The sequence below is a fragment of the Mastigoproctus giganteus genome, chromosome 2, assembly GCF_048544385.1.
Source record: "Mastigoproctus giganteus isolate SK-2022 chromosome 2, ASM4854438v1, whole genome shotgun sequence".
NCBI classification, from domain to species: Eukaryota; Metazoa; Arthropoda; class Arachnida; order Uropygi; family Thelyphonidae; genus Mastigoproctus; species Mastigoproctus giganteus.
This window is the reverse complement of record NC_143576.1, coordinates 151,832,123-151,844,040: the sequence shown is the minus strand read 5'-3', so window position 1 is coordinate 151,844,040 and position 11,918 is coordinate 151,832,123. Positions and strand designations below refer to the sequence as shown.

Below are 11,918 nucleotides of genomic sequence, written 5' to 3'. Positions count from 1 at the left end.
ACTTTTTGTACTAGATGAACTACCCCCAATTATAAAAAAATTATAAAACGATTTAAAGTTGCATAACACTGGTCAACACCTATAATGTTACGAAAATGAAAATACCCAATCTTGACTGATTTTATGCTGCTGAACACGAAAATCACATTAAAATTTGTTGATTGGCTCTTGGCGAATTACAGTTGGAGTCTCATATTAGTGAGTTACTCTACATTATCAGCTACAACCCTTGACAAAACGCATGGCAACACCGCTTTATCCTTCTGAACAACATAAGGTCATAGAAAGTGAGCTTAACGACCTCATCAGGGATCTCGAACTGCCAAAGAATAAGGCAGTGCTTTTTGGCCTTGAGGCTACAACAGTGGACCTTCTAGATCATTCTCTGAAAGTGACAACGCTTCATACTCGAAATAAAGACTATGATAAATTCTTTCAAACAGAAGATGAACTCTTGTTTGTAAAGATGTTGATGGTCAATTGGTAATCTCCATTTTTATTAGGACTAGAAAAGGGTTACACTAAGTATTGTTGCTTTCTCTGCTAGCAGGATAGTTGTGCCAAGGATATGCACTATGAGAAGAGAAGTTGGCCTCTTTGAAAATCATTAACACCTGGAACGAAGAGTGTAGCATTTGAACCTCTGGTAGATCCAAATAAAGTTTTGCTTCCACCACTCCACATAAAACTGGGGCTCATGAAAAATTTCGTGAAGGCTTTGGAAGTGAACTGTCATTTTCATTGGTCCACAAATAAGGCAACTTTTCAAAGACAAACATTTTGAATGTGTCCTTAATGATAGTGAGAAATCAGCGTGGAAAGCTTTTTGAAATGTTTCGACTGCTTTTCTAGGAAATGTTAAGCCGGCAACTACAGGCAGCTTGTGGAAAATCTCATTACTTATGAAAAACTGGGGTGCAACATGTCATTGAAGATGCATTTCTTGGACCCACATCTGGATTTATTCCACCAAAACTGTGGTGCTATCAGCAATGAACACGCTTCCATCAAGACATTGCAGTGCTGGAACAAAAAAACAAAAGCAAATGGAGTGCCGCCATTTTAGCCAATTATTGTTGGAGGGTGAAAAGGGATGCTCCTGAAGCTGAATACAAGCCAAAGGCGAAAAGGTCTCATTTTTGATACAGGTATGTTCGTAGCTACATCTTATTGCCATACAAATAAAAAATAGCTTTTATAAATATAAAAAAATACTTCTTTCGAAAACAAGAGTAAATCTGTCATTTTAAGCACTATTTCTGTGCACCCTAAAATGTATAAAGTAAACTTACTTTCATGCCTGTAACAAATAGGACCCAAAATTTGTTGTTCAGTGTAATATAAATGAACCCCCCCCCCAAACCAGTAGTTGGAAACTAATTGAAATGAAATTAATCACTTGGGTACTATATTAATAAATTAATAAATTTTCTGTTTATACTCTGGGATGACCAAAACTGTCAGAGGAGTTCACATGATAGATTGAATACAAGAAACAGCTGTTACTTCACTGTTATTTGGTTTTTAGGAGCATTAGCAACTAAGGCCATATTGCTCCGGGGATATGCGGTGGTCATTCCGCATCCTTCGTATTTGGTGGTCACGGGCTCGAACTCCAGTCTAATCAAGCGTATGCCACGCACTGCTGCTCCTGCCCACCTGGCTATGGAGGCGCCCAAGAAACAGCACCGTATTCAGTAGTCACGGGCTTAAATCAGGTGGTAGATGACTTTCATCAACCGGTGAAATACCACCACTTTGCTTATTGGAGGCTTGAAGTGGTGAAACCCATATTTAGTCTCTAGAGCAAAGTTTCCGGCATCCCCCCCACTCCCCTCTCCCCATACTTCTCCTTCAACCCATGCACGGTACTAAGTACTATAGGTTTTGATACCTTTCGTGTTTGGGGTTCTCATAAAAAAAAAAAAAAACCTGGTCACTCAAGGCACCTGCGTGCCTGACCACTAGGCTACGGCGGCCTACATTAAAGCAGAGGTTTCCAAATTTTTATACTTTACACTTTCCCTTAAAATATTTCATAAATTTCATACTCCACCTTCCATAACAAGTTCAAATAAACAGATTTGATGTGATATACAGCAAGCCCCTGTTATAACGCGGTTCGCTATAACGCTGTTCTTATATTATAACCCGTATCTGACTATAACGCTGTCTCAGATCACTATAACGCTCTTTTACAGATTGCATTTTTGGCATATTTAACGAAATCGTTTCATTTGATGGAGTCGATAGCTTAAAAATGAGTATTAAAACGTTTCCCATGCTCAGTGATATTCTCTCGCACGCTAATTTAATTGCAGTATAGTGACTTGTTACGTAGTCCCGAGATCAACATTTAAAAAAATGATATCAAGTATATTGCTTGTAATATTTGCGTTATATGCATTTATCCGAAGTCTAGTCATCACTCAGTACAGTATTAGACGTTGTGCATAACTGACAGTTTACTCGAACATTGTATCAAAATTAATGAAACCAACGCAGTTACATTTTCGAAGAGTTAATAATGGTGGATAAAAATGAAAAAGCAACAACGTCTGGATGCAGTACTGAATTTGAAAATTAAATTAGACGTTTTGAAGCGAATTGATTCCGGTCAAAGACAAGCAGATGTGTGCCACAATTTAGGACTTGCAAGTTTAACTGTAAGAACAAGTATAAAAAAAAATAAAGAATTAATTTTAGCAGCGGGAAAGATAGCTGTTCCATTGCAAGCAACTAGAGCTAGGCCGGCTATTAGGATTTTATTGAAGATAATATCCAATGTAGAATTCAGTTAAGTTAAATATTATATAAAAAAAAAAAAAAAGAGAGAGAGAAATAGAGATTAGCCAATATGATGATCTGAAGAAAACTCACCTAAAAAAAAAAAAAATGTGGAACCATTTCAAACTAGTAAGGGCTGGTTGAAGATTTAAAATCCAGGGAGAAGCTGCAAGTGCAGATTAAGGAGCCGAAACTTTCAAAAAAGAACTTAAAATTATTGAAGAGGGATATTATGTGTTATACTTCTCAACAAGTTTTTAACATAGATGAAGCAGGACTTTTGTGGAAACGAATGCCTAAAAGAAGTTTCATATTGAAAGAAGAAAAAAACATGCCAGGTTTCAAAACAGCGAAGGATTGGTTGACTTTATTGTTGGGTGGTAATGCTGCAGGGAATTTAAAATTAATACCCCTTTTAGTTTATTTGGAAGAGGGCCAAAGTTCAACCCAAAATCGACACATTTTTCTTGATTAAATTCATCAATTAAATTAAATCAATTTAGATCAATTAAATTCATGATTTTAATTGGAATTTTAAGTTTAATTTTGATACGTAAGTAGTTACCACATAATTATATACGTATGTAATGCAGAATATTTTATATGCACAAATATTTGAATATTAAATATTTTGATAATTTTTAAATAATTTTCATTTCACAACACCATTCAGAGGTCTTTATGGCCAAGGGTGAGGGGGGGGAGAATGGGCTCCCATACTTAACCACCCTTCTTTAGTAGAATTGTTTCTTAAACTGTAAATAGATCCAACCGACCACTTCTAAATTGTCTGTGTTTGAGAGTGGTGTAGAATAGACAACAGTATGCTCAACAAGTTTCCAACTGTCTGTATTTGAGAATGGTGTAAACTAGCCTGTGTAGGTGTCAAGGCAGATGCTAGGTTTTTACACACACACTGGGAGCAGGGCCAAAAGCTTGGAGAGACTGGAGAACTTAACCAAAAAAAAAGAAAAAGAAAAATAATAACTTATGTTTATAAACAGAATAATATCCACTACCACGAATAGCAGAAGCATTCTTCCTCTCTCCAACCATAAATAGAAATGGACTCAAGCAAGTCATCATTGTTTCCCATACTGCTCAAGAATTGGGTAATGTGAAAAGATATTCGAAACTAACAAATGCTTCAGTATTCAAGTAGTGTATAAAGACAGTGGAAAGTTAAAACATATCAGGGATCATTTTGTCCTCCCCATACACAAGGGACTTATGACATAGAGATAGGATGGACTGCCAGAATATCAAGCACTATGTAGCCATAATCTTACCATAAATGCCAGGATGGAAGAATGTGCCAGGACAGACCTTAGAGGAGGAGGGGGAGAGGGAAGGGAATGATATGGCTCTCCCTAGTACTGTGAAATATTTTTTTCTATGAAAATAAGAGTAGGTGATAGTCTAATTTAAACCCACTGTCGCATGCATTTTTCAAAATGTGACTCGACATTCAAAAGTGCAGGCATTTTTGAATGTTTCTCATAGCTTTTTTTATATACAAAACTATATTTTTTAAACGTAAAATATCATATTCATAACTAATTTTTGTGGTATTTTTTATAAAAAATTATTTAATGACGTAAGTGATTACACTGGATGATTTTGACACTTCAGTATTTATAAATTTATAATGCAGCCACTACCAGTATTTCTTTTTGAAATTTTAACAATTTTATTAACAGTTTTATTCTCACCTTAAATGTGAATTATTGTATTTATAGTCTCAATAGTTCAAATTATAAAACAACTTAAAGTTGCATAATATAAATACATTAATTCTATCCATTTTTACATCTGCAATATTAACATTTTATAACGTGACTGCACACAATTACTTTGTTTTAATATTTTTTTTCCTTGATTAGTGATACTCTATTAAAATGCAGTAAAATTCCATTAGAACCTGAACCATTTTAATGAAAATTTACCATGACAAAAATATTTGTAGGTCCTGACTGACTTTTCGTATAGTGCTTTGTATATATTGTTTGAAAATACCATTATCATGAAAATATTGAAAATGAGCTATATAATTTGATTACAAATTTTATACAGCAAATCACTCACTGTGTAGGCAGCATTTGCATAGAGATAAAAAATGGAAGTTTAATTGATATGCCAAAAGAATTCATTATACTCTTTCCTACTTATTCCATTTGAATGATTTTTTTTCCTGCCTGCAATAGCCACGTTTTCGGTTACACTAAAATTGAATTTTCATATTAGTTCTGGGAAGTAATACAGTTTTATTTACTATACCATATTTCTGAATTTGTGCAGCATTTCTTATTAATAAAATACATTTTTAGAACAACACATTCTGAACAAAAAAATTTTTACATTTGGTCGAGTACCTGTTATCTGCAGCTTGTTATCCTTTGGTTTTGATTAACCATGTTTCCTGATGTTATGTTCTTTTTTACCACTTATTTAAAAAAAAAAAAAAAGAAGCATAATTAATGAAATGTATCATTTCTCTCTACAAGTCGATTCGTAATATGGTGGAAATCAAGTGTACCTGTTCCCGGTGCATGGGAAGCCACACCCTGGCATCTTGAGACCACTGTACTGCATGTCTACTACTGCAGCTGTCTGTTAAATGTTGTCCAAGTTTGTTCATCAGCTGTTGCACATATGTGCATTCTTTCCATATTTTTCTCACAGTTATCGTAAACCCCTAAAAATGTCACATAAACAAAATAGAGTTGTTTTATCAGTTGAAAACAAATTAAAAATTATTAAAATTCTTGAAAAAAGTAATGGCATTACATCATATGCAGATGATTTGGTCAATAAACTGTATGGGAAATAATTTGAAACTAGGTTCTAGCTTCTCCCAGTTGCTGCAGTTAATTGGCACTCTAATGTACACTTAAAGTCCTTTTATTTATTTATCGATTTGAAAGTTTAAGTGGATAAAGCTAAAAAAGTACAACAGAATTTATACAAATAATGATTCTTTTGAAATAATTTTCAATGATATTCATTACAATGAAATGATCCTTGTACTCCCCAAGATGTTTGTGATAAAAGGATTTTATTGTGTAATTTTTATAATACCAAAATTTTATTTTTCTGTTATAGAATATAAGTAAGTATAAATAATTTACCTGCAGCAGTTTAGATTTACAAAAAACAAACATAACAAAACATTTATAACAACTTAAACTTGTGTTTTATTATAGTACAGATAGTTCTTGACTTTACGAGTTAGTTCATTCCTTGCACGTGCTTGTAAAGCAGGAATTTATAACCCATAGACATAAGGATAAAAATAGGGGTTATGTTCTCAACAATGAAATTAGTTAGCAAATTAGTTCATGTTTAAACAATGATTGATTTATCGAAAGAAATGAAAACGTAGCCTGTAAAATTGTACTAATAGAGAAATTATTTATGACTTACAAATGTTAAAAAATGTTTATTCTTCATCACCATCATAGACTGATTATGTACTCTCCTTGATCACTCATTATTGGCTCGGCACTCATTGGTTCGTTGCACAAGGAGTCGTCATCTTCAGAAATGTTTCAAGAGGTGTTTGTTTCCAAGATAATCTTCTCTTTTAATTATAAATTTCACGAGTGCATACATAAGCATTTTTTTTAAAGCACACAAATTGCAACTAACATGATTTGCGTGGAGTAACAAGTTTACAAAGCTTAAAAAAAAAAAGGAATGAAGAGAAGATTCTGAAAATTTATTTATGTTTTTTATACGATTGAAGATTTCAGTAAAGGGGAAACACATTTCACCATGATAACGTAAAAAAAACCACACAATTCCAGCAATCGGTATTTTTGCAAAAGCAAGAAGATCAGGTTTACTACCCGTTCATAATTGCTTGCAGTAACAGAAAAGCCCAATAAACTGGAAAGTGCAAATTGTTTTATGGTCATGACCTCCAGAAATGTGATTTAGAAAAATATCACAAAGGCGTTTAAAATTGATTCTTATAACGGAACATATGATAGCAATGAGAGTGTAGTGCATTTTAATGATTTAAATTGGTAACTAATACAATTTACAAACCACGCTCACGACCTTTTATATGGCCTTAAGGTCATGCTCGTGACCTTAAAAATGACATTTTAGAGAGATAAATAGCTTAGTTATGCAGCAAAAATTTCATCTTCCGAGATATTTAAATGAATTACCAAAAAACAATGTGACATTGGGTTACAATATCTTAATGATACGATGGTGTCTCTGGAACTGATTAATATCGTAAAGCAGAGTTCACTGTATTGTATAGCTGTGCATGTGGTTTGGAATGCGGTATTTATGAATGTTTAACATTTCATTTTTTTGCAATTAATGTTCATATTTTCAATTTTGTTGATACTTGATACTTGGGTAAGAAAATTCGTAAACCCGGGAACTCGTAAAGTGAGAACTGCCTATAGTTCATAACACGGGTGTCAATAGAGATTTTTGATTAATTTTATGCTTGGCTAGTGCTGCTAGCCAAGGGTTAAAAAAAAATGACTTGCTGTATGAAAGTAAAGTTTCTTAATTATTGGTTTGGCTATTTCAGGATTGATGTTTGACAAAAATTATGCGGAAGTCATTGTAGATGGTGATTATCTGTCAATGCACTTCAAAAGTACAAGTGACACTGAGTAATTTGATGGCTAACAAGTGAAGTGTGGTTTGGTAGAATGGTAAAAAAGTGACAAAAATATGGCTGCTCCAATTAGTTATTTGCCTGTTTTGTGTCACACGGGCTAATTTCCATGTTGTGCAGACTAAAAAAAAGAAAAGGACATCACTGCAGTTGAGTTAGTATTAGTAGTGGCAAATGATGCAAGAAAGCAAGCTTATACAGCATCAGTCAGAAAAAAATTTTAAAGTTTTGTGTGCATCAGTGACTTTGACCATATTGCTATTGTTCATTATGTCTGTACAAAGCATGTGTTCATGGGCTGAAAAAACTGGAATAACTCATAGGAGAAAGTCCTACACCCTCTGTCAGAGATCTGCTAACTACAGCCTCAAATGAAGAGAACTTTCTTTAGAAAATTCCTCCAGTCATCGAGGACATTACTCATATGAATTCAATTAATTTGAATTAAAGTTAAATCTAGAAAGAAACAAGGCAGATATTCTTAATATGGAAGTTTCATATAGCTTGGCTCCATCAGGAACAGTGTGATATATATAAAAACTAAGATATCTGAAACTGTGGTTAAAATTTTTTTAAGTAGACACTTGACTTCGTCCACTTTCAAAGAGAAAATTTATATGCAATGTGAGAACTTGTTATGGATAGTCACTATCATTTTGTAAAACATAATCATGGGAATTATTTCCTAATTGCAGTTATCAACATTAGGAGGGTGATTTGTTATAATAGTAGATAAGCTTGAAGAGAAATTAATACAACTAACTAAATATGATGTTTTGAAAATATTAATCCATTATTTTATAATATACAAGTTATCTAGAATAACTGGGCAATAGGATCTTCAGGTTGATCAGGAATTCCAAGTATGAATTTACATAAATACTGTACAGTGTTATGCTATATATATGTTTTTATATATTTTGATTACACATTGTATTTTGTATATATATATATATATATATATATATATATATATATATATATATATATATGATCCAATTAATCCAAAATTAAATAGACAGATATAAATTAATAAATAAGAAAAATAGTAGGAAAGCTAACATTAGTGGCAGCAGAAAAGCACAATCCACTACATGTTGCTTATAATAAGCTAAATTAAAATAGGATATTTGCCAGTAGCATGGCAAACCAGTAGAGTGAAAAAGAACTTAACCAAATAAAATAACATAACAGTGACAGAAAAAAATATATAGGGGGATAAAGAAGAAGAGGGTAGTGTTGAAGCAGCATTCCTAAAATAATTTAGAAAATTAAGTCAATTAAAAGAAATTTAGCGGTGCCCCCCCCCCCCCAAATTATGTGAAATCTCACTAAAGTGGAAACGTTGACTAACGACATTACATGACCAATTAATGAAATAAAATAAAATAAAATAAGACTGACCGTTATGCCCCATCTCGACAGAGGACCACGAGGCCAATAATAGTCAGGGAATCACTGCATTTCGAACGCTAAACAAATCCTTGCAGTGACGGAATGATACTAAGATCAGACTACCGATGCAATAGATTTGCATAACGGTGGTCCTTATGTAGCAAAAAATAATAAAACAGTAAGCCTAGTACTCGCATAGCCAAACCACACCACTGACAAAACAATAGTTTAACTGAAAATATATAGAAACAAATTAGGCTATAGATGGCAGTATGAACACAGCGTTAACAGATCGTCACGCTACCCCCATATAAATATAATCCAATTAGTACAAAATTAAATAGACAGATACAAATTATTAAATGAGAAAAATAGTAGGAAAGCTAACATCAGTGGCAGCAGAAAAGCACAATTCACTAAATGTTGCTTATAATAAGCTAAATTAAAATAGGATATTTGCCAGTAGCATAGCAAACCACTAAAGTGAAGAAGAACTTAACCAAATAAAATAACATAACAATAACAGAAAAAATATATAGGGAGGGTAAAGAAGAAGAGGGTAGTGTTGAAGCAAAATATATATATTAGTATTAGGCAAAGTATTGTTTATGAATTTTGTTGTTATAGATCATTTATTGAGATCAGTACCGATTAATGCCATCTAAGAGTAAGATTGTGCATTACCTCGGTCTGTATTGATAAGTACTAGATATGATGGAAGAAATGTAGTTTGGTAAAGCGGTAGCAGTTTTAGGTGAGATACCGTGCAATATGTGGACGCCATGTGCGTCAAACACCCAGGTAACGTACATATGCCAACGCCGGCACCATGGCAAAACCTAGAGATACAATATATAATATATGATACAATATATAATTAAAAGGTGAGCATAAAAACAAAAGATAAAGCGTAGAGCAAAAAAGGTGAAAGCAGTAATGGAAGTAATACATGATAGAGCAAACTATAAGATAGAGCAAAATATATAAGCTAGTGAGGCAAAATTGTATAACAATACAGAGGCAAATTATAAAGCGATGCGGTAAATTATAAAACAATGCGGTTTGTTATTTGGTTTTTAGGAGCATTAGCAACTAACGCCATATTGCTCCGGGATATGCGGTGGTCATTACCTGACCTTTCTGCATCCTCCATATTTGGTGGTGACGGGGAAAGAATGCAGTAAATTATAAAAAAATATAAAAAAGGGGTCAATTATAGGTATGTAGATACATTAAAAGGGACTTTGTCTAGGGCTAACCCTCTCAATGTATCATCCCATAATTAACGTAGCTATCTGTTTCTGTAGTCAACTGCCAGCAAATCTAGGTAAGAATATAAGTAGGAAGGTAAAAAGGTAATGATAATATGTCGAAAGCTGGTATTACGCCGTTATTGGTAGGTTAGGAATTTAGAAGCAATAAGATTTGATCCAAATGCTGGAACAAGCACGTATTTGCTAAGTAGTTTGCTGGCGAGATGACTGTTAGCCCAACAGATAGCATAGTAGCATGAAAGATACAAATAAATATACTAGAGTAAGAGTTCCATCCATTGTAGTTGTATATCTTTGTTGAGTAGGCAGCTCGGGCTAAAGGAAGGAGAACGGAAGTAGGATGTAGAATAGCAATAGTACTTCAAATATATATATATTTGAGGTACAAATATATATATATACAGTGAAACTTCCCTTTAACGGACAGCCATGGGGAATGAAAATGTGTCCGTTAGAGAGAAGTGTCCGCTAACAAGAAGTCTGAGGGAGAAAAAAAAAAAAGAAAGAAAGAAAAATCGTTAAACGTTTAATGTAAAATTAAATTAAAATATATACAGATTTTGAACAGTATTTTTGTAAATAATATACAATTACATACACAAGAGATAAAGAAAAATCGTTAAACATTTAATGTAAAATTAAATTAAATTATATACAGATTTTGCACAATATTTTTGTAAATAATATGCGTACAATTGTGCTATGCATATTATGACTTTATCTTAAGTAAAATACATACAGTAATTACTTATTTTCTTCTGCACCTTCTTCCGGCTGATAATTTTGTTTTCAACATTTGTTTGGAGTGAAGAAACCATCGAAAGTCCTTCAGTATCTTCTTCAGCGGCGAAAAACATTTTTAAACGATTGATTTGTATGAGCGCTTCTTATATTTTCATCGGTGATTCGTCATTAATATGTTCTTCGACAGAATGACCTCCTTCCATTTCTTCATTCTCATGAGGAACTTCTTGAAAAATATCGATGTTAATGTCGTTGATATCTATAGCACCATCTTCTGTAGTGAGGTTCGAGTCTATATCTTTGTAGCCAGGGTCACTTGTAGCTGAAGTATCGTACATTATCAATAGATGTTGAAGTTCTTGTTCTTCTTGGTGCTCCACATTGCTGTTCACAACTTCAATTTTTGCGTTTGGGAAGCCAGACTTTACAAAACAATTCACGTGAGTTTGTTTTCTAATTGCGTTTACTGAAGAGGAAATCCATTGAATCGCATCTAGGATGCTGATTTTCTTTGCAAGGTCACTCGCACATGTTACATCGTTCATGTTTGCAATGAGATGTCTTAAAACACGTTTTCTGTAGTGAAGTTTAAAATTTTTTATTATCCCTTGATCCAAACTCTGCAGATGTGTTTGGTGGCAGAAAAACGATTTGAATGTTGGACAATTCAATGTGCAGGTGAGATGCAGCATTATCCGTGAAAAGAATAATTTTTCTGTTTTGACGAATCATGTTTTGGTTAAAGTGACTTATCCATTCGCTCATGATATCTCGTGTCATCCACGCTTTTTTATTAGACTTCCAGTGAACATTCAAAAGATTCAACTTTATGCCCTTGAAACAACGAGGATTTTGTGGTTTTCCTATAACAAGAGGTTGTTTAAAGTCTCCCAGCATATTTGTACACAATAGTACAGTCAAGCGTTCCTTAGAAATTTTCCGCCCTGGCACTTTTCGTTTTTTACACTTGTTTTTTCAGGAAGAGTTTCGTCACAGTTGTAAATATCCTTAGCATCAAAATCACAACATAAATCTTCAATTTGACAGTCCACTCTGTTACAACCCCAGTATCA

The 11,918-nt window shown here is 33.4% G+C and overlaps 1 protein-coding gene across 1 annotated transcript in view; it reads left to right on the top strand.

The window, feature by feature from the left end:
* LOC150089665 (uncharacterized) overlaps positions 1 to 11,918 on the top strand; it is a 123,596-nt gene that overhangs the window by 52,252 nt on the left and 59,426 nt on the right. The window lies entirely within an intron of this gene.